Raw genomic sequence first — 27,227 nt, 5'->3', positions numbered from 1 at the left:
ATTGGTTATCAAACAACCTCGTTAACGTCGGATAATCCCGCACAAAGGTGAATAGGAGGACTAATTACATTAAGAGGCGACGAGTCGAAGAATAAGAGGGAAGAGGGCGCAAAAGTCTGGTGACGACGATGAAATGCAAATGCTTAGTGAATTTTTGGTGAAGCGGCCAAGTCGGCATTAGGATTCATAAAACGAGCTGACCTGTTCCTTCGTTAAGGGCCGTGAAACCGGCGTGCAACTTGCCCGGCACGCCCACCTTAATTAACAATAATCTTCCTTCCTGGTAGCTCAGCGGGTGTCGCTTCGGGACACGATCGCCGACCTATACGAAACTTCTGTCTTTTTGTCCGGGGCCGGATAACGAGTACCTTTTCTTCTCTTCGGTCGCGCCACGTCACCCTATTTTGCCCGGTCCCTAGCATTAAGAATATAACGGTGCCCGGTTCCTGACCGTTTTCTGGAGAAAACTGCGCGTGAAACGAACCCACGTTGCTCTCAAATATACTCTCCATGGAATATCCAATTTATTCTCTTATAGAATGTTTTCACCGTTGGCTTGTTCGATATCTGGCAACTTTGTTAATTCGATTTTTTACAGACAACGAAGTTAAGATTACAAGCGTGATGTGGTGAGTATCGTAAGGCTCGGTTGCGTGCGTAAATAAAAGAGGTGAGAAAGTATCGTTGTTCGACACGTGAGGCTCATCAAAACGAAGCAAATTTCAATTTTATATGAAACACAACGTACCATGTAATATTTCCCTGCTACAATTACGTATATACACTTGTGAGATGGTTTTAATACGTAGAACACTACGAATTATTGAAATGCATGAAATAGTCATGCAGAAAATAATCGAAGAATGATTTGATCGACTGAGTAGCTCGATTGTATAAATACAACTAGAGAGAAAGTTGGAAAGAATGATTATACGGATTCCCTGCGTGAATTACAGTTTGCTGTGACTTTTATCACAAATAACGCGCGTCAACTAGAAAAGAATTACTTGCAGACAAAGCAGAGTCGCTATCGCTATCCTAAATCCTTTATATTTGTATCCTCGAGGGAGAATAATTGCCTGTTCCTTTTCAAACGAGCTACCTACTAACGTTCCAAGTCCCTTCTAGCAACCTAGTGAAGAATGGGCAGTGGCCAACATTAGGTATAACGAACACCAAATGAAATTTCGTCGCGCCCTCACGTTGCCCGATTTGAACTTCCTCAACTTCATTTTGAATGGTTTCCCGTGAAAGTTGTGCGATGCGGTTATACTGACCTCTTCTTTGTTACAGTCGTGTGTAAAGAACGCACCAGCGTCCTTAACGTCGCGCAAGAATAACAATACTTCGTTAGAAACTCCGTTTCGATCTGCTCCACTCATCCGCTTCATGTTCCTCCACCTTACTATTTTTCAAATTTTGCATCGATATTCCTCGCGATAATTAAAATCATCGTCAAATTCGGAAAGAAGACAAACGTTATACGCTCATCATACGTAAGATTTAATTTACGATCAAATATTTTTGTAATTAGCAATATAAGGTACGAATGGAAGTACAGTCAATCAAATTTAGATCCAACTAACTTCCTTCGCCCTAAATTAGATTCCATCTTTCTCGTTGATAAAGTAACCTCGCGCCCTATACCTACTATTTTTAGGACTACGAACAAAACCGTATCTCGACGAATCGGTACTATCGTGCGATTCCAAAAAATCCACCGGAAACCATCGAATCGTAAGATATTACCGGTTCTTCATCATACCTGGAAACAGGAGTCACTGCGCCTATTAAAACGAATTACAAAGGCAATCGGAACGGATGCAAGGTGGAAGAAAGAAAAGAAGAAAGAAAGATATGGAAAGGAGCGAGAAAGTGGAAGGTGAATGACGACGCGGCCGAAACATTTTTACCGGATTTAATTATACGGACGTTTGAAAATCTCCCGGGGCCCGCAATATTTATCAGCCAATGTGTACCAGGGAGGAAATTAAATTCAAAGCGAGACATCGAAGGAGTCGTGCGTCCCGTTGCGCTACCACCTGCCAGTTTCTCTATCTAGCTCTTTCTCTTCGCTCGTCACATAATCTCTCTTCGTTTCTTTCACCACCCAAACCCTCCCACTTTTCGTGTTACATCCAATTAAACCTCGTGGTGTTACACGTTAATTTCAATCTTAATTGTTAACCATTAATTATTAACTACTGGTTGGGCTTATCGGTCCATCTAGATAACAGGAGCGTTCAAAGTGAACGATTGTCGATAGACGCGTGTATCGGACGAAACGATCGATGAAACTGCATTTCAAAACCGCAAGTGTGTCCTGTTTAAGGATTGAATCTTCTTGCCATATTCTTTAGAATAATGTCATTTTTCTTTGAAATTTACATAGAATTGTGCTGATTAAGTCTTTGTATTATTTTAAGTTTTCTAATTATTTCAAGTTAATTTTCAAAATGAATATCCAATTTAAGGAACATTGGATGGTGTAAGAGCTGCTGTAAAACTCGTAAAATAGCATGAAATTATCTTTCAACTATCCTTTTCGAAGGATTATAGGAATATCTAAGTTAATCCTGGCTGAATGAAGAAGATGAACCGTGAAAGGGGGGAAATATCAGTATAAGAAGATGCAACGATAAACGCTATTATCGTACTAGACTTCTTCATAATATTATTATGTAATTGGTTTTCTTTCTGAGTCGTGTTCTTTATTTACAGTATCTTTGTATCGATACAACATGGATTCTTAACATAGGTTTTCAAACGTATCGGTTAACTCCAACGGTAATCATTGTTGTGCGAATCTTTGTTCCTTCCAACTTTGTGGAATAATCGCAAAGCAATAATCGCAATTAAATACAAGTAATCGGAGGAAGAAAAAGAAAGAAAGGGACCGGGAGACAAAGAATAATTGAGATATGGAACTGATGCAATCGTTACGCAGATTGGTGCAACGTCATGACGCTATTAATTGCGAAGAAACGCGCGTGCACGCACAATACGATCGTACGTTCAATCTGTTCCAATTAGTTGCGAGGTTTGTTCATTACGTTCTACGATTATTCGGCCGGATAAAGGCGAGACGGTGACTTACGTTCCAGTTAACGAAGGTCAATGCAGAGGCAGTCGCGCTTGAAGTCTTTACGGCCAGACTGGCCGAGGAAGCGCGGCCAATATGTTGAATCGAACGTATGAACCTTCGTCGACTGACTTCCTTGTTACAAGTCGTTTCAGAAATGATGCGTAACGCAATACTTTGGAAGAAAATAAGTCGACACTGTGATCTCGATTTCTTAATCGAGTCTTTATTCTCGAAAAATAAACCTTGAGGTTATAATTGAATTTATTTTTAAACGTCATAACATTTTTTAACCTGGAAGAATCCTTTTCGGTTCGAGTTATGTGTCTGTACTTAATATGGATAATTTATGATATTTATATTGGTTGTTGATACACCTGCAAATAAATGGAATTCTCAATCGGCGTTACAAAGCATCTCAGACTTCGTGTATCATCGACGTTCGAAATTATTTTTAGGAATTGTGTGCCGCCTTTCAAAATGTTTTAATGAATCTGATTCCTCGTCTTATATTTAGATATGACTTACGCACCACGAGCGTCGCTTACGTAATGTCATTGTCAGCTGATTAACAGCAACGCGTCACAGAGTTTCACGTGACAAGTCTATTTCGAATATCTCCCAGTTTTTTATTTTCTGAAAGTGAAATAAAGCTTCGATATAACTTGATATTTTATTCTCTGTTCTCAGTTCAGATCGATCGACACCGATTAATTTGACCCTCCAAATTTCTTTCCCATTCCGAGAGAAAGATTTTCGTTCGAATTCTACGTTTCTTCCAAATAATCACGTATACTACGCGCACTGAAATTACACAGCAGGCTGCCGACAGCAGGATATTCATTTGGATTCGATGAGATCGTGCTGCCTCTATACTTAAAGTCGAAGTCCAAGTGCGTATTAGTCGAATTCAGGCCGATCGAAGGCACATCTCTAAACGTTAGGGTGTACATCGTTTCCCATTCCAGCGAAACATTTTGAGCTAATTGAGGCCCTGTAAGAAACGTTTCCAGGCTATCGTCGCTCCTTCCCTCCTTCCACAGATGATGCATTAAAATGGACAAGCATAAACGTCGATCTTTGTATTAATACGTCAAGCCTCATCGACACCGGTTGGTATCATACAATTAATCCAAATTCGAGTTCTCACGACTATCATTAAATTCCATAGATCGACGATCATTAGCTATCAAGGAACATTATAGAAACTTGTCGATTATATCTCCCTAAAGTCGTTTCCATGCAATACAAAATTCTCACCTTTCAAACGGATTGAAGTAAGATAGTTATTTGAGCTAAATTAAGCTTCGACAGCTTAAAGTTCAACCTTGAATTTTACACGGAATAAGTATACCGTTATATTACGAGGCTATTAGCTTTTAACAGCCGAGGTATCAGTGCAAGCAGAATGATTGGTATCAAATATTTCCATTTTTTCATTATTAAGAACATGCAAACATTTTTGACGATATTAATGTATATTTTCATTACGTCAGAAATGTATATAGGTACATCTTATTCGTCTTTGTCATATTGTTTTAAGTTTAATTAAGTGTATAACATACACTTAATTTTATTAAGTCCTAGTATCAACCTGTTACCGAATCATCCTTTAACCGGAAGTCTCTATAATTGTAAAAACAAGTTAATAAAATTAAACTAATTTCAAGTACGCTTCGAATAGAGCTAAATATAAATATGACATATTATTTGTAACAAGAATAAGACGATATATTTGAAATTAAAGGATTCTATAAATAAACATGTAACTATGGCCAAGGACGAGTTTAATAATAGAATGAGAAAATGTTATGCATTTCAGATTCAACAAGGAGAATAGAAATAAAAAAATCGACAAAATTCTCTTTCATAAAATGGCGATCGATATCTCTCTTCTTTGACAAGAAGAAGAAGAAAAAGGAAGATTCGATCTGGAACATCTGGTTCGGAGGACGGTGTTTGACGAAAATCGCGAGATGCAGGATCAGAGGTCTGTTTACGACCCCTGACCCAGGGAGCCCTCGAAATTCGATCAGCCGCGGAAGCACGACGGCCAAGCGATAACAAGATGATAACGAGGGAATACACCGATAATTACCGGAATGATAATGACGAGGAGAACGACGACAACAACGACGACAGCGACGAGAGAGAATGTGGATGGGAGGAGGACGGACGCGAACGTTTCGAACGAAGTGGAGGAGAGAGAGGAGGAAAAGGAGGAGGCGAGGGTAGAGAGGAGAAGCAAGAGAAGAGAGAGGACGATCAGCTGCGATAGGGATAATTAACGATCGCAATCGTACGAAAATGAGGACAGGGCGAGTGCGACGACGACGATAACGAGCGGTCCAGCGATCTTATTAGCGATAAGCGACGATAACGAGGACGCCTCGTTCCATACAATAACGACGCCGTTCCGATGCTTGTAGTGGACGACGAAAAGAATCCCTGCTACTCGAGGGGAGCACAGACTCGCGGGGGTGAGTGGTTGACCGGCAGCCGAAGTTGATCCGCGTGCTACGATTATTATGGCTCCATTAGATCTGTGAAAAAATGCAAATACCCACTGGTTCCAGCATTGCGACCACGCTGAATAAAATGAGATAAGAAAATTTACTTTTGGTAAAACAGATCGGGCTACAGGATCGACGTCAAACGCGTCCACCGGGGTAACGATCATAAACTAAAGCAACGTGTTGTTCGGTGAATATCTTATGAGGTCAATATTTATTCTAATTAGTTTGGTGATGGAGCGCAGGAGAATAGTAAATTGATTTTGCAAATTATCGTAGATAAATTAATGGTGATCCTATACTTGGTGTCACGTAATGTTTAAAGCCGTCTCAAGAATTGATCGTATATACGAAAACGATGAAACAGGCTCGTATAAATTGGTTCAGGATACGACATATATAGTGACCAATTTATATAAATCTTACTGTAGTTCTTCGCCGTTTCTTGCAAAGTCCTTATATCAGACGCGAAGAAAAATCGAAACAAAGGAGCAAGTGTATCGCGATCCTCGGATTGGGTCCCATTTCCTAGAAGGAGGGATCTAAATCAGCGGACCTCGGTGTCGCAAGAAAATGGTCCGCGGAAGCACAAAGCGAGCCATCGCGGTGAAACAACGCGTCCACCTTGAGGCACGAATCATTTCAAAGTTGTTGCATTCAATGCATAGCCAAGCGATCGGGTAAGCTTTCTTCCGCCGTCAGGATTCCTACATAATTGCACGCCGGGAACGTGGTCCCTCTTTCTCTCTCTCTTTTTCGACATTCTCCATTTCGTTCTTCGTCTTTTCGTTTCATGTTTGCCCGCGTGCACACTCAGGCTATCTCGAGGGCACACGGTTCCTCGAAAAAGAGGTCCGTAGGAGTGTACACCTTTTCATTTGACCGCTCTCATAGGCAGAGTATACCTGTAATAGGTGGGCTGTGCGCGGCAAACGGGGAACCCGACTTCGCCCCGGCCCATGGACGCTGCATCTAATTACTATAATCGTCCCCGCTAATAATTAGATTATTTTCAATGTCTTCGAGCGCTGTCCCTCGATGCTCATTATACCTGACTCCAAGTTATCATTATATCCGTTCTTCCGACCGATACCTCTTTGGCCTGGCCACGGTGCCTTCTTTTGTTTGCCTCCGCTACGGTCACGGGGTGAATATTTTTCATAACCCGGCTTTTGTTTCACTTATTTCAGTCGTCCTATCGCGATTCGTGGATAAATTACGTGTTTATATCGTGGTATCGATATATGTAACAGGGATTTTCAACATTTTTTTAGATGGAATTTTTAATTTTTATCAGTGCGGCTATTCATTAATTTTATTACGTCCATATCTTGGAGTGTTATATTGTAACTCAGTGTTTTCTAGTTCAAGAACCACAGTATTCTTTAATATTGGTCATTTTTATAATTAATTTCATATTACATTATACGTTATAAGATATTTTTCTTCTATGTTATACCTGGTAAGTTCAGGTTGAACGAAATGCTAGTCATCTACCACCTCTGATTTTTGTTTTTTTTTTTTCGTATACATACTTTGTTTATTTTAAGACTACACGTTCTGAAAGTCAGAAAAGGTGCAGAATACCGGTCTAGTTCTTAAAGAGATATGCCCTATAAGCATCAGAGATACGCCGCCTTTCAATTGTACAGTGTTCATACACAAAGTTTCTCTATCAATATGAGATGCGTCTATTATGTAGTAATATGTAAATTGAAGAATCATATTTTTAAATGATCTTCAACTAATATTACACTCGTGAATTTCTTCGCTTATAGGATATCCCACCTTTACGCTACCAACATATGATGCATAGTTTGTGATCGTTTCGAAACGATCTACGACTTTAGCCTATAGTTTTCAACGATAGATTTCGCGTCAAAAGCGTAAACTTGCACGTTTCTCGGAGCAGACAAATCGTGGCGAAAATTATATTGTAAAATGGCGGCTGGCACCCGTTCCACGAAAGGTCCGTGAGGGCGCTCGCGACTCTGCGAAACGTTTATTACTGAAAGCAAATCTTCTCGCGCGGATGAGAACGTCCAAGTGGAGGCGCTATTCCGAGATAGTAATGTTTTATTTTATTGTCGTCGGCCAGTTGCTCAGGAATGCCTCTGGACGTTAGCCCGTTGGTGTTTCGCGTTGCGAAACGGCCGGTCGCGACCTGCACCAGGAAGAACGGACTCTTTGCTATCATTATGGACATTCTCTCGAAGCGTTTACGTACCGAGTATTTTGTTGCGCGCGGCCCGGAGAAGACAAAGGGCTGAGAAACGACGCTAGAGAAAGAGAGAGAGAGAGAGAGAGAGAGAGAGAGAGAGAGAGCTCTTTCCAGGGATTATCATTCGTTTGTTCTTAAATCAACCTATGAACGATCAAAATTATTATATACACCTTCATCCATACAAATTACCTAAACTTAGATTCAACCCTCTAGCCACCGAAACTTCCACGAAATTATAATGTAGCTACGTATAACAAAACTGTAACGTTGAGGTGGTTTATTATACGCGTTAGTTTATTAAGGAGACGAATGACAAAATTGTAATAGTCAGTGTATATTAAAATCACTTTAAATACAAGTACAGAGATAGTGTATACCGGTCATAATCGTCGCTCGTTCAATGGTACTATTCAACTCTACGCTCGCTGTCTGACTCGCTATAATAATTCGCAATATGAACGCGCTATAAGGACTCGCTATTCTAACTACATTTGTTATTGTCAGAAGTTTGAATGTAAATTCGGTTGACGATTACAAATAACGGCGATAATATTTTGTCCGGAATTCGTTTATTTTTGATTCTAGTAAACCAAAACAAAGGTACAAGGTTGAAACTCAAAGGTACAACAATATGAGTCTCTTCCTATTCGAATCTTCCGTTGGCTCATGTGCTGCTATAACGTAATTACAAGAACGAGATTAGAAAATGAATTATTCACTCTAGTTAAAACTTCTCTCGGAATTTCAAGGATCCAAAAAACTATCCGGTAACAGGTCGCAAAAGGTGATTATTTCGAAGCAATTCGTGGTGTCCCTTGGTGATGTCGCACGTTCACAGGTGAACATATATTATCCCATGATACGGGCGTACATTGGAACACACTCAGCCCCTTAATACGTATTTAATTAAGTATGCCCAACCGGTCGATGGGGCACAGGCGGGGTTTATGGTGGATATCAGTACGGGCCACCATAATTCTCGCGCCTCCGCCGACATCAGCCGGTACCAGCGCCACTTATGTACGCGTACCTACCGCGATGGAATTTCATCCTGCCCGTTACGACATAAATCTCCGGCGCATTAACGCCCTTGTCAGTCCACCATACCCTCTCTCCGTCTCTCGTTCTCCATACTGGCCCCTTAATACGGTCACTCGCGACCTCCAACCATCGAGAGACCCTTATCAATGTCCCCATGCGGCATTTTTTCACCCTTTCTTCCTCTGCTTTAACATTCAGAGATTTTTCGTAAATATTTTCGAAGAGTCGTTCTTTATTCCGATTCCCAAGGTTCCCACTTAACCCTTGACCTAAGAAACGAAGATGAAACGAAGGGTATGTCTATAAATTAGTCGGTTCGACCACTTGGCACAATGTTGCGTGGTATAGTGGATGATACAAGATCTCCTGATTATGATATGTTCCTATAGTTGTCACAATACTATTTATTTACCACGGTTTTTAGTTGTATTTTTCAAGAACCTAATTCCTACCAGAAATGAAATTATGGTGGTCTGTGGGAAACATTGTATTTTATCAATTATCAATAACAGAAACACATTCTATGTGAAAGGATTAAATAGAGCACAAGAATTTTCGTTATTGACTGAAGCGTGACTTTAAATTAATTTATAGATTATCTACATCTACGGATCTACAGATCTCGTCCTTATGTTAACCCATACTTTCCAGCCATGCATAATATATTCTGTGTAAAAGACGAGTATCGTAAGCGAAAGAAATTGTCATTTTAATTTTGTAACATTGATGTTATACCATTCGGTAACTCTATATTTTATATAGAAAAATCGCGAAAAATAGTGATCATGTGCACCGTATCGTTAAAAATTCATTAATATTTGCTTTTGCAATGGACTGGTTTTGTCCAAATTTAAATAAACCATTCCCGCCTTTTCTTGCTCTACTCGGTGTCTATTGACAAATAAACTTGTTAACACAGATTGTTACGTCGCGCGTGATGGTCCGTGTGACGTCCCTCACGGTCTGGCCGCCAAGGCCTACACCTCGTTACACTGACCCGCAATAAACCCAAGGAACCACCATAAACCGAATCTTTTTAGTTTAATTTCTATTCATATAAGTATTTTCGGTTTATGGATGGTCCTTAAAACAGTCCTTAGGTTTATTGCACGCTCTTACTAATTACGGAGAAAGCGGATGTTTGTCCAGCGAAATTGCAAGTTTTTCCCATGAACAAGGACACCCATGAGCCACATCTACCGAAGACTTTCTCCTCGTATTTTATTTATTAACATTGGCTATAACCAATGGGCATCGCGGATCGTTACCCTCACTTTTCTACCGAAAAGTGTAAACAACGAATCCGCGTTATTAGTTCAAAAGGGCACACTCACACCGAGCTTTCCTCCTTAATAGCACGAGACGGGTCTGGTACTGTTCTATCAATCCTCGGGCAGTCAAGTTTACTGATCTTCAAATCGTCGGGTATTCAAGTGAACTCAAGAAAACTGTTCTTCTTATATTCGGGTAGTCGAGTCAAACCTTGTTCTTCAACATATCAAAGCGAGTCAAGTACGGTGCTATTCTCTAAACATTCGAGTAATCAACTGTTGTACTTTCCGGCACGACAAAGTCAATCAATTCCTGTCTACGCAACAAGTGTTGTAAGTTATTGTAAATATATATTATATAACTGTAGACTACAGTTGTATTACAAACAAACACCCCTATTATCCCATAAGAAATAAGGGGATCGACCTGCTCGTGGTGTCGATTATTATAATCGTAACGGGAATTTACGACTCCCGTTGACGCGCTTTAACGCGATCGCGTCTCCCCGCGACTGGACGAAAAAACACAGATAGTAAAATGGATACAGAAAAACTAAGCTTAAGGTGCATCTTTCTCTTTTGTGCTCACTAAATATATTCCTTCTTTTTATCCTCGCCATTCCGTATCGATCATAACGCAAACACCCATTTCATTGTGAAACACTGTGCAACTCTGCCGAATTTCATAGCGACTTACAATCGCAAAATCGCAACGAGGTTGCACGGTAAATCAACAGAGGACATATTCATCAGGATCAGAATTTGCTTACGAGACGACCGAAGAAAATTGATTTTCGACGGGGGTAGAAAATATGCATCGAGCAAAGCACAAGGATGAGCTTTCGAGAAGGGGGAAAAAAGGAGACGCGGTCGCGAATTCGACGAAGTAAGCGTGTACGGTTAAGGATGAAGTGTAAAACTGTTGTGTTTGGCACAGCTGCGAGAGGCTTTCGCGCACGTATTCCACAATACAGGCTTCGACCCCTGACGGCCCCTATAAATATCCAACGGTGGCAGCTTGTTACTCCACACCATGCGAACTTCAAACCGACCACAACACTCAATATCCTTCGACTACTTAACCGGCCGCGCGTTCAATTGCCGAATAATCTACGAAAGAGAGAGAGGGAGAGAGACGCCGACAGAGTAAGGTAGTTTTCGGTAATCTTGCTGTTATTACCTGCACGTTCTTTGGGAACTTTCCTTTACGTTCGTCTTTATCATTTTTTAAAAGAGGCTCCGGCGCTAGGAAAAACATAAAGTAATCCAACGAATGTTTAACCAGTAAGTTGATTTAAGCTGTTTGAAAGGTATCCATGTTTCTTTATAATATAGAAGAACTGTTTTACCTGGTCTTAGTCTAACCCTCTTCAGACTTAAGCGATTTCTCTTGTAACAATGAATGGGGCGATATAATAGCAGAGATTAGAATAAGGTACAAGGTTGAGAAAATACAACTTAGTTATAATTTTTAGAACAAGGTATATTTCCGTTCATGATGAGATCGTACGTCAATATATGACGTGATGTGAGTACAATTATGAAATCAGCTATCAATTTTAAAGTGACTGAACAAAATAAAAACAGTTAAATGCATTCAGTTTGTACTAAATATCAGCGGTTGTCTTCACTACGCAATCACCTATATATCTCGATATAAATTAAACAACTCGTCATTCTATCTATTCTGATCTATCTCGTACGTATTCTGATAAAAGTGAAACTCCTACATGTAATCCTATTTTTCATAGTAAATACAAAATTTCCACACGTGATCCAAATTCAACAAACACACCCATTTCAAAATGTCGTACCTGAACGAAACAGTAGAGTTTATCCTTCGAAGGTATACTCGAGTACCAATCGATCCTTGGCAGTTTACACCAAGCGCAGTCACCCGATCATCGTCCGAATGTCTATGTTCGATCGTGCCCTCGTTAGTCTACCCAACCCCTCGCAATCTACCAGGCCAGAAAGCACGCGACAAAATGTAAGTACAAAGACCATTGGTCACGATGTTTAATAAGAAAATATTTAATCCGCAGCCAGTCCGCACTGCGCAATGTACCACGAAATTAGGAGCAAGCTTCTATCGGTCAAGGTAAATGCGGCGCACATTAGACGAGCTGCAAGTTGGCCGGGCCACGGAGAGTGGAAAAGCGACAGAAGCAAAGAGATGGTGAGAGAGAGAGAGAGAGAGAGAGGGAAAAGCGGTAAGGGCGAAAGCGACACAGCGAGGACGGCGAAACGGGAGGTGGTGGGAGCCTAATTGGTCGAAATTAGCAAGTTTAGTCATTAGTGGAGTTTCCGGCGGTGGCGGTGGGTCCACTTGACTCCACTTCCTGGGAAAGGAAGGACGGAAGGAAGGTGTGTACACCTACCATCGGTTACGCGGTGTCTGGATACGCTTCTCGATGTATGCACGTGTGTCCCTTACGTATGTACGTATACAGGTATTTGTGTCTATAGTTTGAGAACACGCGTTTGTACATGTGTTTGCGCATATGCATATGTGTGTATATACATATATATATATATATATATATGCACGTAAGAGGTTGTATAGGTATGGGTGACACGTATAGTAAGTTTGCACGCGCGCCAGTCAGCGAGCGAGCGAGCAAGCGCGAGCTCGGATACGTCACGGTACACTTCGTGACCGCAAATAACTGTTTCCATTGGAATCCTGCGGTTTTACACCTTACCACCGCCGCGATATCAACGCCTTCACGCATCGTACGTATTTAAACCATATTACCGCAGTCTCGAGTGGGTCACCCGTCTGGTGGACCCATGTTTGCCATGAAACCGTTTCTTTTTCGTTTCGAGAGCGACTGCTGATCGAAGATAATTTTGTAGGAAGGAAACAGAATTGGAAGAGGAATAAACGTATTTTATGCGAATAAGTAGAATCTGAATCTGTTGAAGATTCTTCAAAAAATGATCTTGTAGCAAATAGTTAGAATTAGGGAAGGAAGAATCGTAATGTACATAGTTTTATTTATGATTTGATTAGGTTATATAAATAAGTAGAAGATATGTAGCGGGTGCACGTTTTTTTATAGCCTGATGAGTGTTTGCGACAGGTCAATTCGATAAATCTACCGATACACGGTTAATACAACGTGTATTTAGATTGTATTATCACGGTCCAGTAGGCCAGGATGCAAACGAACGTGGTCCCAATTCCTCGTATTTACCATGAAAACTTTTAACCAACTTTTGGACCGTTGCCCACCCTGATGAGAACGTTTCGCAGCCTAACTACTCGGGCTATCGACGACACCCTTCGTTCTCGAATCTAATGTTCAGAAAGCATACTGTCTACTTTACATTACGTTCTGGTGTCCATCATGTCTCGTAGATAAGCGAATTTGAAATTTAACTCGTGTCTTTAACTTGCGAATATATTTAGAGAAATCTAAATCAAAACTTAAATTTCAAATCTATCGTCAAAATTCAATCGATTCATTCAATCAATTCTCAAAATCAAATCTAAACCTTCGAACTTTACACCTGCACATTTACATTTCTTAATTTCTCAATTTTCAAACGAACATTATCTAATTTAGTATGTCTAAATCTACATTGTCTAATTTAGTATACTAATTTAGTATAATTAAAATTCCTATTCTTTTATATCTTCACACGTAAATATTTCAGTTCTCATATCTCCAAATTCAAACGTTTAAAGTTTCAAATATAAATATAAATATACGAGCCTCTTAATTTAAATTCTACTTCGAAAAATTAGGAATTAAATTCTATAGTCTGTAGCCTACTCCAAATATTCGATACACCGTCAATTATGAACCGGTATACAACCAGAAGAACGTTTTCGGGGCAATTTTTGCAGTTGGACTGTTGGATGCCATTTTTTAGCGCGTTAATCCCGCGTAGAATTCGGATCGATGCTTAATTCCCCTGTGACCCCATTGTCCGCGAAGCATACGCACCCCCTGAATCAACAATACATCGTCCACGATCCAGATCCGCTAGCGAGAGCTCGCGCGCGTGTGCACGCGCGGAAACGCACGATCGAGGCATCAGCTGCCGCACGAGGGCCCTTAATTATTCTATTAAACAGGTCGCGGACTTATTGTAACGCGTGTTTGCACGCGTGTGCGCGATACAGAGATGCAAAAGGGAGAGATTGAGAATAGGGAGGGGGGTTAAGTAGTGGCACTGAATGGAGGCATAAATTTATTGTGCCGTGGAGGGACCGAGGAAAAGTTGTTCGCCACGTTTGTATACGAGTTGCGGTATTGTGCGTTCAAACGGAACGTTGGATCAATTCGTCCGGATGCTCTTTTTCTCCTTTCTTCTCTTCCTCCCCACACCCACCGAGCTTCGCTTTACCGCTGCCCTGGAGAACGTACGCGATCGCGTTTAAGGGATGCCGATCAATTTAGACAACGACCCACTATTAGCCCCGCAGGCCCCTTGTGTTTACGCTGCTCGTTTCTTTTGAGAGATGTGTTTGATTTAACTGTAGTGATTTAACTGTCGTGACGTAGGTACGGTAATTACAAAAAGTATTTGCACACCGTGTAGAATATTGTAGCAGCATAGTAGTTATTGAATTTTGTATGATCTAGTAGTACTTTCATACGACTGAAAAGATTTGATATTATGAAACTGAAATGTGAAACTTTGTACAAAATAAGGGTTGCATTAATCTCCGACGGCACTTTCCATTTTGTTATTTTATTTGTTACTTGTTTGTAATCTTCTCGCATGGGACTGAACATGGTTAGCAAAAGATGGTTAAGCAAATCGATATAGGCGGAGGCGACGTTTTTGGAAGTGGCTTTACGATCGTCGTAAAGCGACGTTATGCGTAATTTGAGCGCGTCCCCAGAATTGATCCAATTGGGGTTGGCCAATTCGAACCGGTTCAATTTAGAGGGAACCGTATCACAGATTTCTTATCGAGGCCGTTCCAAAGCGAAATTATTGCGAATGGCCTTGAATGAGTACAGACCAGTTTATAATCCCGGCTAGGTACCAACCACCGATGCTTTATCCACCGAAATACTGTCCGTAAAACACAAAGTGTCAATAACGTATTAAATTAGAAGAAAGATTTAATATCTGTCGTGTAAATATATTAGACAGAAGAAGATATACTATGACGTATATTCTACATGTATGCACTAGATATACTACGAAAATATATGTATACGTACTTTGAGATTTCGAATGTGCAAAGGAGCAATACGTAAGATATTATATACTAAAATTATTGACCTGTAATATGTCCACCAAACAGCATCAAATTTAGAAAACATAAGGAAGTAATATTTCTGTTTCACGAGTAGATTAAAAGCACCAAACAACTCTTTATTATTCCTTCGAAAAAAACAAAAGAACTTCTAAAAACACTCAAAGAGGTCTCTAAACTCGTTCCAGTCTATTTCGTGAACCTCCTGCAAAGAAGCGAAACACGAGATAGAAAAACTAAACTGGAGGAATGGTTGGCACGGGGGCAGTCGTTTTACGGCGTTTCGATCGGCGGAGCATCGCAAAATCGCCGTGCAATTTTCTTTCCCGCGCGAGGAATATTCGCGTTGTAAAGAGGGGCAACTGTGGCTGCTGCGAAAGGAAAAGGGCAGACAAGTACCGAGCGTTCTCAGCGGCCACGTGATTGGTCGTAAACGCCAAAAATATGCGCCGATTGGCCGGCCGGCCGGCTAGTTTTATGGTAGCGCGCAGCATGCCGACCAGGTTTTATGGTTAATTTTTGCAATTTTGTAATTGCCTCGTGCACCCGCCGGCAAACTGCAACAACGTTTACCCTCTGTCCTTCTCCACCCTCTCGACCACTCACTCTCTCCATTCTCTTCTCATCTTCATCCTCTTCTCGTTTCCGCCTTTCTTTCTCCAACTCGAACCGTTTCGTTTCGTTTGAACAACGACCGCGCGCATCAGGAACAAGGATCCTCTCTTCTTCTTCTTCCTTTCTACTCTCTTCTCGTTCCCAGCGACGGGATAATATTCGCGGGAACGTGCATCGGTTCGCGATAAATTATACCGCGGCGTGCGTGTGCGCGAGAGACCGTTGTGTTCCACGTTTGCATCGGCGCCGGCCGGCGAACGCTAACGGTTCAGCCAAAGTAATTATAGCAAGTCAACGCGCGCGGCGCAACACGTGGCCGCTGATTATCGAAATGTCGGCTTACTTGGCCCACCGATGGAATCGCGTTTCACGCGCTGCGGTTTCCGCGTACACGGCCCGTGTCCCGCTCCATGTCTCCCCGGAATGGGGCTTCCAGATCGTGTTCCAAAGAATCCACCCGGAAAATCACCGATTCTGACTTCAATGGGGGGGGGGGGGTCGCTGTCTTTGTTCCTTGGGTAAATGGGTTGTGACTTTACAGAGATTGAAACTTATTAGAAAGCGTGTTCGATGGAGTTGCCCTGATTGCTTGGATTCATAATTACGCATTTATAACATGTGATTAAATGTAGTATCAGGAGATGATTAAAATTTTAACTATATCTACTCACTGTTCCTATAGATCCTTTTTTTTTTTAGCGATTGCCTTAAAATCAATCTCTAGCTTAGTACTGTATCGATCGATCGAGTATTAAAGGAAATAAATTAGAACGTGTTCCGATCTTGATTACATGTAACGTTGATTTCATGAAGGAAATACCAACGTATCTTTAGTAATCGTAGGAAATTGTAGAAAATCTTGGTAACTCTATTACTAAAGACAAACGAACACTGTATAAACGGAACTTTTGATAAGTTCAATTAATTGTATTACGATGCGTTTTTGTTCCCACCTTTTTTCTCTTTCTGACTCGGCCAAATAGAGACATAGAAATTATCCTTGATAAAGACGCATAAAGATCGTACTGCCTTCGTCATTCAAAACCAAAGCACAATATCTCCGATTAACTAATCCTGCTCCAAGCAATCTAATTTTTAAAGCCTAGAAAAAATTCATAAGCCAATCGGCATCAAAACGTTCCGACTGTACATGCTGTCATTCTATTCGGAGATGCGATCAATACGAAAAGATAGATCGTTGTGAGGACCGATCCATCCATCAGCAGTCAACCAGCAGGTTTTACAGGCAACTGATTAGAAACGATCAAGGGTTACTCGCTTTTTAGAAATTCTATCGTGATCCACCGGGTGTGTAGCCAATTTTGCCGGTGCGCCCGTAAAGTAATGATTTCAATTTCGCGAGATCGCTGCCGCCGCCGGCTACGAAGGGTTTCTCACCCTTCCCCCGCATCTTTCCACCCCTTTCAGCGCCCTCCCTCCCTCGCTCTGTCTCTTTCCCTCTCTCTTTCTCTTAACACACTCTCTTCGCCCCGTTCCCGTTCGAGGATTTGGATTAAGCGACTAAGGAAATTCAATATCAGTGGCTGAGATGGGCACATAAAATTACTGACTGCCACTTCGCCTTAATTTGCGCAGTAAAGTTCCCCGCTCCGCGACCCGTTCCACCCCACCGAAACCGGTCTGTCCCCGCGCGCCGCGTTTCCGTGTAAAACTAAGGGATTATGATTCGGTTATTGGCTCGAGCCGCGTTTCACTGCGTAATTCGGCGAAATTTCCAACGACCACCCTCCTCCACACGGATGAAATACGAGGCTCCTGTTACGTTTCCGGGAAACGGACGGTTCGCCACCCACCGGTGTATTTCCAGTCTTTCAGGTCACCGTGATAAGTGTTTGGGTAAAAATGTGTTGGGAATAGCGTACAGCAGAGAAATGAAAGAATGTCTGGACTTGGGCGAATTTTGTTATGGTGTTCTCGCATGGTACAATTTTACGCATGCAAATTCGTAAGTTTTCAATTTGAACGTTCAACTTCAAATTGCGAATCTTGAATCCAACACTTCAAAGTTATCACGGCTGTAAATACGCCGCTGCATATATTCTTTAAAGTAAGAAATTGATAGTGTTAATAGGTTCGAATCAAGCGTCTTATTCTTATTTACTGTTGGATAGATGAAGATTAGAGAAATTATTGTTCGCAAATGCTATTCACACAGGATGATAATATTAAGACAAAATTCACGTGAGATGAAATTTCAAAATACCAAACTAAGAACATTACCGAATCGATAAATAACAAGCTGTGGGTTTCTTTCTATAATTTTACAATTTTACACCAAGCGAAAATACAGATTCCACGTTCGAAAGTGCAAAAGTTTACTATCGTGAACATTAGTTGGTTAGGAGTTTATAGCATAGTTCCGAAAAGTAATTTAATTACAATTTAATTAAATAAACGATTTTCATTCGTATTTGTTAGTTTTCTCAAATTACTGGAAAATGAAACTATCTTTTTATTGCAACCTCTAAATGGTAGATGGGAGACTTGAAGCAAAACAGGTAGCCTTATAAGCAAATGTAAAGAAACTGTGATAGGATAAAAATTCCAACCTTGGGAATTAATCGTCCCTTCGTTCTGCCACTTTCGATGACCTTGGCAATTGGCGACTAGAAAAAGAAAAAGGTTCAAACGAGATACAATGACAAAAGGTTGGAAATGGCTACGGACGGCAATAAAGCGCATCACAGCTCGTCGACCAGAAACGGTACTTCAACGTGTGTAATTTACAAACCTAATGATGGTGCGGCAAACGCAAACTCTCCGGAAAATCTGTCCATAAATTTTGATTTATAACCAAAGAACCCCTGAAACAGTACACGCAACCCTAACCATGTGCAAAACCGAAAACCATTCTGAAACTTGGTTTCCAAGATGCTCTAAAATATTAAACTATGACGCTTTGCCAGGAAAAATCTCGGATACAAAGAAACCTTAAAGAGAGATTGTACACCCCCGAACTATAGCATGTGTCACTAGTATTAGTTTATCAGATGCTGAGGATGACTGTGGCAGCTGTTACTGGGAGGTATGGTAATTTTACGGAAAGAAACTGGGATAGGGGATTGAGGAACAGCGGGTGCGAGAGGAGAAACAGAGAAGAAACCGGCAATAGAGAGACAGACTAGGTCTGTTTGTGAAAACGAGGACATACTGAGAGTAAGACGACCAATATCTGTCAAACACATATCTTTTCAGATTTATCACGGTCTGCTCCGTGAACGCAATTTAATTTCTTCGCCGCAACCCACGTAGAATCACCCCTGTTTCGATCGAAAGCTTCGCGTTTTGGTAAATTCACCATTTCTGGAAACGATGGAAGAAATTTCAACGTTTCTCCCAAGTTGTCTGTGTTAATTCCTACTGAAGAATTGAAACGAGAACTTTGGTATAAATAAAAAATACCTTGTTGAGTCGTAAATGAGAAGGCTAACACGATATTATAAATAAAACAAGGGGATAATTTTGAATATCATTTCTCATCGATATTATACGAAGAAGAAAACGAATAAAAGTACCCATACTATAGTCATCGTGTCACATCGACTCATAACATCGAGTCAATTACTTTCGATCCCTTTTTCCTCCCAACACGACTAAGTCAGCCAGGTCACCTTACGCAAGTACAATCGGGACTAACTACTACAATCCCCAATTATAACGATCCAGCCGGCAACATCCTAATTGCATCGTCGTGCAATGACACGCTAATTGTAAATCCCTCTAACGACGTTCGCTCGCGAGTGAACTCACGCGATCACCCCCGGCGAGAAAATAAAAAAGGGGAAGAAAGAAAGGAGTCGGCTGGCTGGCGCTGTGGTGGTATGATGACGAGGACAGGATCCTTAACGTGCCTTCATCGAATTAATTTGCTCGGCGACGACAAAGGGCCGAAGTCCTTAAAGAGCCAAGCGCTTCCTCCTTTTCCACAACCACCCCTTCTAACCAATGTTTCTCTTTTCCTGCATTCTCCCCCTTTTCATCCTTCCGTTTCATCCCCCTTCTCCCTCTCTCCTGCGTCGCTTAATACAATTTCATACTCCCCTTTCTCCTGCTTTCCTCTCTTTTTCTAGCAGATTCCCTTCTCCCTCCGCCACGCATCTGCCTCCGCGAGAATAATAAAACTCTTTTCAGCAGATGCAATCCAGCATGACGTTACTTCTGGATCGCTCATGGCTTCCAACATTTGTCGGTTCTCAGCTTACGCGGCTGCGGTTTGCGCGTGAACGCGTGCAAAGCGAGGACTCGCGTAAACACGTGTGTGCGTCAATTATGTTTACAAAGAAGTATTACGCATAAAATAACTCGGTCGATGGAAGAGCAGAAATTAGGCGATTAAATTCAGTGATCATGTTCGAAGGCTTGAAAGTATCGATATTTGTGAATGAGGATATACAAAAAAGGAAGAATACTTCTTTCGCAGACTAAAAATTTTGATAGAAAGACTGTATATTGCACAGATTAGTTGCGAGTAATTCGCTGGCTAAATAACTAAATTCAGTGGAACAATTGATTTCATGAACAACATATTTCGACTCAATTTGGAAAGAAAATGAATTCTTTCATTCTTTTATGACTAGTACAGCTTATTGTTATAAATGAACATAAATACAAGAAAAACGCAATAAAAACACAGGATAAAAAATATGTGACCTACTGTTAGTTCAGTAAAAAAATTTCTGCTCACAAATAATCTTCCGTTACAATCGTATTGAAAGCTTCGCACGCCTGGTTTGCATCAAAGTTAGTCGTAGTTTGACATTGAGAGCAAAAGTAGGTCAATTGTAAGTCACATTTTTTCTTAATCTGAATTTATAGCAATAAACACACAAGAACGAAGAAATTCATTTTTCCCCAATCAAAACTAGATAACAAATGTTTCATTGAATATTTTGAACTGACATTTATCTCAGACAGATTGCGTATTTGGAGTTTCTTCGAATTTTGGTGGATAAATATGCAAATACGTGTTATTAGGCTATTCTCGCTACTAATTCTCATTCGAGGCACGCGGTTCGAGCGTATGAAGTTCGAATATTTGTCGTGCAAATATGCTCGTGGCGTGAACGCGGTTATTCAAGCTTGACCGATTGTTTTCGCATTCCCAAAATGTGGACTGCCAGGTTAAATGGCCTTGGTATTTGGTGCAGACCAATTTTAACAGGAACACTCATGGACAAGCTTAGTTTTAAATCTCTTGGAATGATCATACACTTACAAATGTATACAAGATCAGAACTTACACGAGAAATCTGAATTCCGCGATTAATTTATTGGATACGACGAAACAATCGAATCTAAGTTGCATAATATTTATTGATTAACACTTTGACTGCCACGCCGAAATCACATGTTTCGCTCAAGACGTCACGTCTTGAAACGTATAGAAGATATTAGTAAACAGTATTTGCTCATTCTATATATAATAGTAAGGTATGTTCACACTTCTAACTTCAATTATATGATTATAAAGCAGCATTTACGATTATTTTCTAAAGTGTGTTTATAATAATATTCGTAGATTACCCTTCAAAGGTATGGATGCAAATACAGTGCACCGTTAGATGCAAGATTTGTTCTCATCTTCTTTTTTTGTTTATTGATGTTCTAATAAAAATGTATAATTATTCAATGGGGCACTTTTTATTTCAAAGTATCTTCTGTTTATCGGTTATATTCAAAATGCTCTAACTGTCAATTTTCATTCAATTTTTACAATTGTAAGCTCAAGCGCTTCGGTCACCAATGACCACTCTGGCGTCATAGGAAAACCGTGTATCAAAGCGTTAATAACATTAACGAATGGATAAGTCAGAAAGAATTGGAAAAATAGAAGAAAGAAGCTCGCGAAACAAGGGAAACGGTCAGCACGCATGCACGTCGGGAGTGCATTTGAACATCGTACGACGTTCGTTTATGAAACAGGAAATAATAACGCATTAGCAACGACAGCTGCGATATTATACTGGATTGAAGCGTTATTCGAGGGTCCGTAGAAAATTGAGAAGGGGACAGGGGACACGTCTTCGTAGGGTGAGTAGCTTCGATGACGATCGCGTAGTTACGTTTGGGTGGAAGCAGAGTCAATCGTGGCAATTTGTCGTTACTCGTGTGAATTTATAGCTGAATACAGGTGGCAAGGGAAAATACGTAATGTTATTGTTATATCGTTATACTATGGTGATGGACGAAAGAAAGATTAGAAGATAAACAACCCGAGCGTACACTGTAATTTTACAAAATGGAATTATATCTGACAGCAGTAATAAATAGATATAATACGTTGCTGAAAATAATTAAAGCATCATTTCCCACATCACATTAATTTTAATATCTAACGACTGTCTTACAACCAATCTTTATAACATTATCGTACAAATAATATGGCAATCTATCAAGCCAATAGGACATTTCTTCGCTTCTGTTCTCTTAATTATCGTGATAGAATCATTCATAATTATTTTAAACAATGTATATACCGTGGAACGAATGACTGTTAACAACATCGTAGAAAATGTTTAGTACGGAAATTCCCAATATTTATTGTCTATTAATCGTCAACTTTCATTTGACCATCAATGTATGTCTACAGATACTTCTTCACTTTTTCCTTCTAATCTACTTTGTTAAGATACAAGTTTATACTCGTAAAAGAAACTTTTAAATAGAGCAAAGCAAATTCTGATGGCCGAGAAAAAATTCAGATATCTCGTTACTGTATCCTCGGGAATATTTCAAGTTACCCTGATTCGCCTAAACCACGATGGTTTCTAATTACAGCTTATCATCCGAATCACTCGTAAACTTCTTTATCCCTCTCACAGACTCATCTCGTTTCGCTGGCTAGTTGAGACGAAGAAAAAAAAGGCGGTACCGTATAGAATAGATTCGCAACATATTAAACTATATCTCGCGAAACGAAGAGCATAAAGCACCAGGGTCTAGAAAACAGTACGACCTTACGCCAGGCTACTTAATGGTTAATAATTATCCGCCGCAGCCACGAGAGCACGTAACGATGTTTATCTTTAAACCCATTCCACTTCGAACTTCTATTACTAAATAAAAGATCCTTTCACCTCGATAACGGGGCTCTCTGGAGCACGCGCGCGGGCACACACACGCGTACACATACACATACAAGGATACGTTCGTTCGTCGTGTGCTCGCCTATGAAATTATCCAGAGTGTATCCGTAAATCCCCGATTCTTACGATTCTTTCTCCGTCGTTAATGAGTAATTAGTGCTCGAACGGCAATTAACGACGAGAGAGTCGGATCGGGCAAGAAGGAAGGAATATTCGCAAAAAGAAACGAGGAGAAATGAAAAAACGACGACCTCCGAAGAGAGTAAGAGAGGGGGACTTTGGTAGAGAGAGAAAAACATTCGAAGACTGCGTGGCGGTGAACGGAGAGAGGAAGAGAGAGGCTCGCGAGAAGCAGCCATCGAAACGTCGAGTTCGTGATACAACCACGCTGGTACAACGAGCTACGTGACCCGCTGTATACGTGTGCGTGTCGTAATTAGTTGGAATCGACGAATTATAAAAAAAAAAAAAAAGAAGAAGAAGAAGAAGGGAAGAAGGGAAAAGAGAAAACAGAAGATGGAGGGAAAAACGAAAGGAGAAAAAAGGAAGGAAGGAACGAGGGAACAAGAGGTCCGTGTTCCTGTTTATACGTCGAAAGCTCATGGTTTGGCCGCGCGCGCGGCCAGCAACATCGGACAAAATTTTAATTAATCCGGAGAGCTTATTAGTTTGAGTGCCGACAAGGACCGGGCAGAATCGAGCGGGGGCCGAGAACAATTTCCAAGTTGAGCGGGTAGCACAGGGGGATGGAAAGGGCTCCGTTTCTCCTACAGCTTGTACAATCGACCGAGCACTGGCCAGCGGAGACAGGGGAAGGCAGAGAGAGAAAAAAGCTTCTCGACGAGGAAAAGCGCGTGATACGAACCAGGCACACATGCTATTCGATGAGTCTTTCTTTCCGTTCCCTGTATTTTCTTCCCTTTTACATTTCATTAGCTAGTTAAATTATTTTCTTCATTTCTCCAATATCTTCTATGTATTTTACGTTGGATAATTCGTCCAAACGTGATCATCTATTAACATAATATTTCTTTCAAGCATAGACAACAGAAGGAAAAACATGATAAGTGGCTTTTTCACAGGACAACAGGTACATTATAAAAAGAATCAAATTTTACGCTGTAAAAAATCGTTCTGTTTCAGGATTATTTTTTCGAAGATCTTTAGGAATATCGATATTTGTTTACGGATGTGTATCTTTTTCATTGTATTTTAAAAATGTCTAAAAGTTAAAGTGAACTATGAAATTTCTGTCCGACGCTACAGTGTTTAACAATAGTACGACTTTGTAAAGAAAGAGACGACGTTCACTTCTCTGGTGAACCACGCGATCGTGTTGAACCAGAAGAAGCATTAGAACACGCACTTATTGGAACGCGTAAACGCTTTGTCACGCAGTTGATTATTACCGCTGATATCCAACATATTATTGTTGTCCGTATTACGGCTGTGTGAGCGAATAAAAGGAAATATTAAATAGGGTTTATACTGGTAGCATTTATTGATCGACCAACGGAATAGCTGGCCTGTCGTATGCGTTCTCTTGTGTGTGGATCGCTGCTATTGCTGTCTGTAACTTTGATAATAATATGCTTGGTATTATTTACATGAGGCCTGGCGAAATCAAATTCAGTGACTTTGATGAAACTTTACGATACATCGAAATTCAATAAGCTTCACCTAAGAATTGATATTGCTTCTGTATTTTCTTCAGGGTTTCTTTGTTTCGATCGCTTCATATTATATCGTTCATAATCGAAATTAAACATTTTATAAGCCATCGAATCTCTTACTTTTGCAACCTTGCCAAAGCTTGGACGTACTCATCGTTTGTTTATACATTACATATACGTATGTTTCACTACATTGATGGATTAAGCAACAGAAATGTATAGTATGATAAACTTATATCTATTGATAGCATCATTGATAATGTAAGGTATTTATTCACAATGATTATATCCATCCATAAAATGCAATCAAACATTCCGAAAGTTCTCTGAAAGTACACGTTAAATAACAAGCTACAAGCCACAGGAACTGCAATAATCTTTCCACAAGAATGAAACTGAATATTTTGTTTTATAGTAATAAGGCGCGCAGTTAAATGAAAAAAGTTGCTTACTTTTATGCGATAACTAAATTTTTATGAGTGAAGCAGAATAATAATACAATATAAATATGTATATATATATAATCTATATAATAAAGCAGAATATAATAAGCATATAATATCTCTGTGTCTCAGAACTGATCCAACCTTCAATATTCGATAAAAGTTAATCCTTCGGAAGAAAATTATACCAGCCACAAAGATTATTCCATTACCATCGATCCAAGGCAACAGAAAGCAGAGAATACTTTGGAAACTATACAAAAATAAAAATCGTACAATATTGACAAGAGTTGCATGTTACATTAAGCGCAAATAAACTGTTCTACATTTAATCTTTCGCGACATTTCAATTTCTCGCGTGTTAACATTACTCACCGTAGCCAAAGGCAAATGAAGTCGAACCAATTGAAGGACAAGACTTGATCAGAGAAGTCGATCACGATGAAAAACGGGGATCGTTGAAAAAGTGTAGAATCTCGGGACTGACGAAAGGCGGGAACAGGATCGAATCGAAGGAAACCAAGCGAACGAGTCCCGGTCGGACGATTAACGAGCGTCACATTCGTCAAACCGTGGCCAGAGCCACCGGGTGATACGTGTAACGAGCTAATTAACTTAATTTATCGCCGTTTGACGGAGATCCAATCGCAGATGCGCGGCACGTTAATTGTACGTCCATTAGCTACCGATACGATCGTATATACCGTGGCCCGTACTCTCTAACGATCGCTTTACAGCTCGTTTCGCCGAGATCCCTATACTCAACTCGGCTGGCACGTCGACTTAGTCGCCGCGATTTTCGATTTTTCGATCAGCCCCTTTGCTTTTTCTGTAGTTGGAAAATCTTCTTTATGAGACGCGATACGATCTGTAGTCCACTGTCTGTAGACACGATTGAATGTTTCTTCGTGAACGCTTGAGTCGATGGGATGCACGAGTAATGTTTTTATATTTCCTTTTTTTAATGATATTTTGCGATGGAAGTGTTGAAACGATGAAAGATAACGGTTAGCATTCGTTTAAGTCTTTTTGATACCGTTTAGTTTCGCGTTAATTGATTCTATGTTATTATCAGAAATAAAATTCGTGTGTGAATGAGGTATTCGATTGTGGCGAGAAGATTACACGCTACGAAATATAATAATAAGGAAGCAGCACGTGTCCGTAATTAAACAAGAAAGTAAACCACACATAATTAGGGAGTTACGATCCATTGGGACTCCTGCCGGCTTCTTTTCAACAGCTGTTCCGAAACGTCCGCACGCTTGAACCACAACGAAACCTTAACAACTAAAAAAAACCCATCTATCTCCCGTAAGTCGAACACAATCGAATCGGTAGGATTAAAACAATAAATTGTCCAGAGTAAGCGAATATCCCTTTCGCACCTAAACCTATTCACGTCAATCCATCGATCCAGCTAACCCAAACGTAACCTCTGTACGATAATTCCCTGGCAAAAGTCCTATTTACTTCCAAACCAAAGCAGAGCTTTCGAACTCGTCCATCGATATCAATGGGAGGAACCGAAGTATCGTGCACAGGGACAGAGACTAGGTACTACAGGTACTTGGAATTCCTTGCCTTACCATTCGATAGTCGAACATAGGGCCCCATGTGTGTCGCAGCCACGTAGTTGAGCCACGGGTACTTAAATTCTCAGGCAAGCAAGCAAGGAAAGAGAAACGGTGGAGCACGAGAGGACAGCAGTAGAGTGCCGTTACAAGAGAGCGGAGAAGGTGGAGGAGGACGAGCACCAAGAGACGGAGGACAAGGGGGTGGCTGGGCGGAAGGGACAGGGAGGAATGGTACGAAGAGACACCCGCAATTTCGTGATTGCTTTTCAGACGACACTTTGTACACCCATGGACAGCACCAACCAACTCATTACGGTAATGACACGTGTGCATCAATTCGCATTAATATTCTAATGGACGTCAGGGAAGGGAGAGAGAGAGTGGTTCGACGCGCGAGAGAGCGGGCACAGAGACGTTCGAAAGGGTAGGGGAATAAAAGGGGCCACTGGTGGGGAGAG

At 40.7% G+C, this 27,227-nt stretch overlaps 1 protein-coding gene across 3 annotated transcripts in view; it reads right to left on the bottom strand.

Annotated features, from left to right (window-relative positions):
- LOC139995685 (uncharacterized) overlaps positions 1–27,227 on the bottom strand; it is a 169,341-nt gene that overhangs the window by 83,998 nt on the left and 58,116 nt on the right. Inside the window, exon 1 of one of the 3 annotated variants that reach the window (XM_072019385.1) lies at positions 10,902–11,159. The exons of the other annotated variants lie outside the window; for them this stretch is intronic. The gene's annotated coding sequence lies outside the window, so the exon portion shown is untranslated. Of the gene's footprint in view, positions 1–10,901; positions 11,160–27,227 lie in introns of those variants that run through there. 3 annotated transcript variants of the gene reach the window in all.

The sequence above is a fragment of the Bombus fervidus genome, chromosome 16 (assembly GCF_041682495.2).
Source record: "Bombus fervidus isolate BK054 chromosome 16, iyBomFerv1, whole genome shotgun sequence".
Lineage (NCBI taxonomy): Eukaryota > Metazoa > Arthropoda > Insecta > Hymenoptera > Apidae > Bombus > Bombus fervidus.
This window is presented reverse-complemented; position numbering and strand designations above follow the sequence as displayed.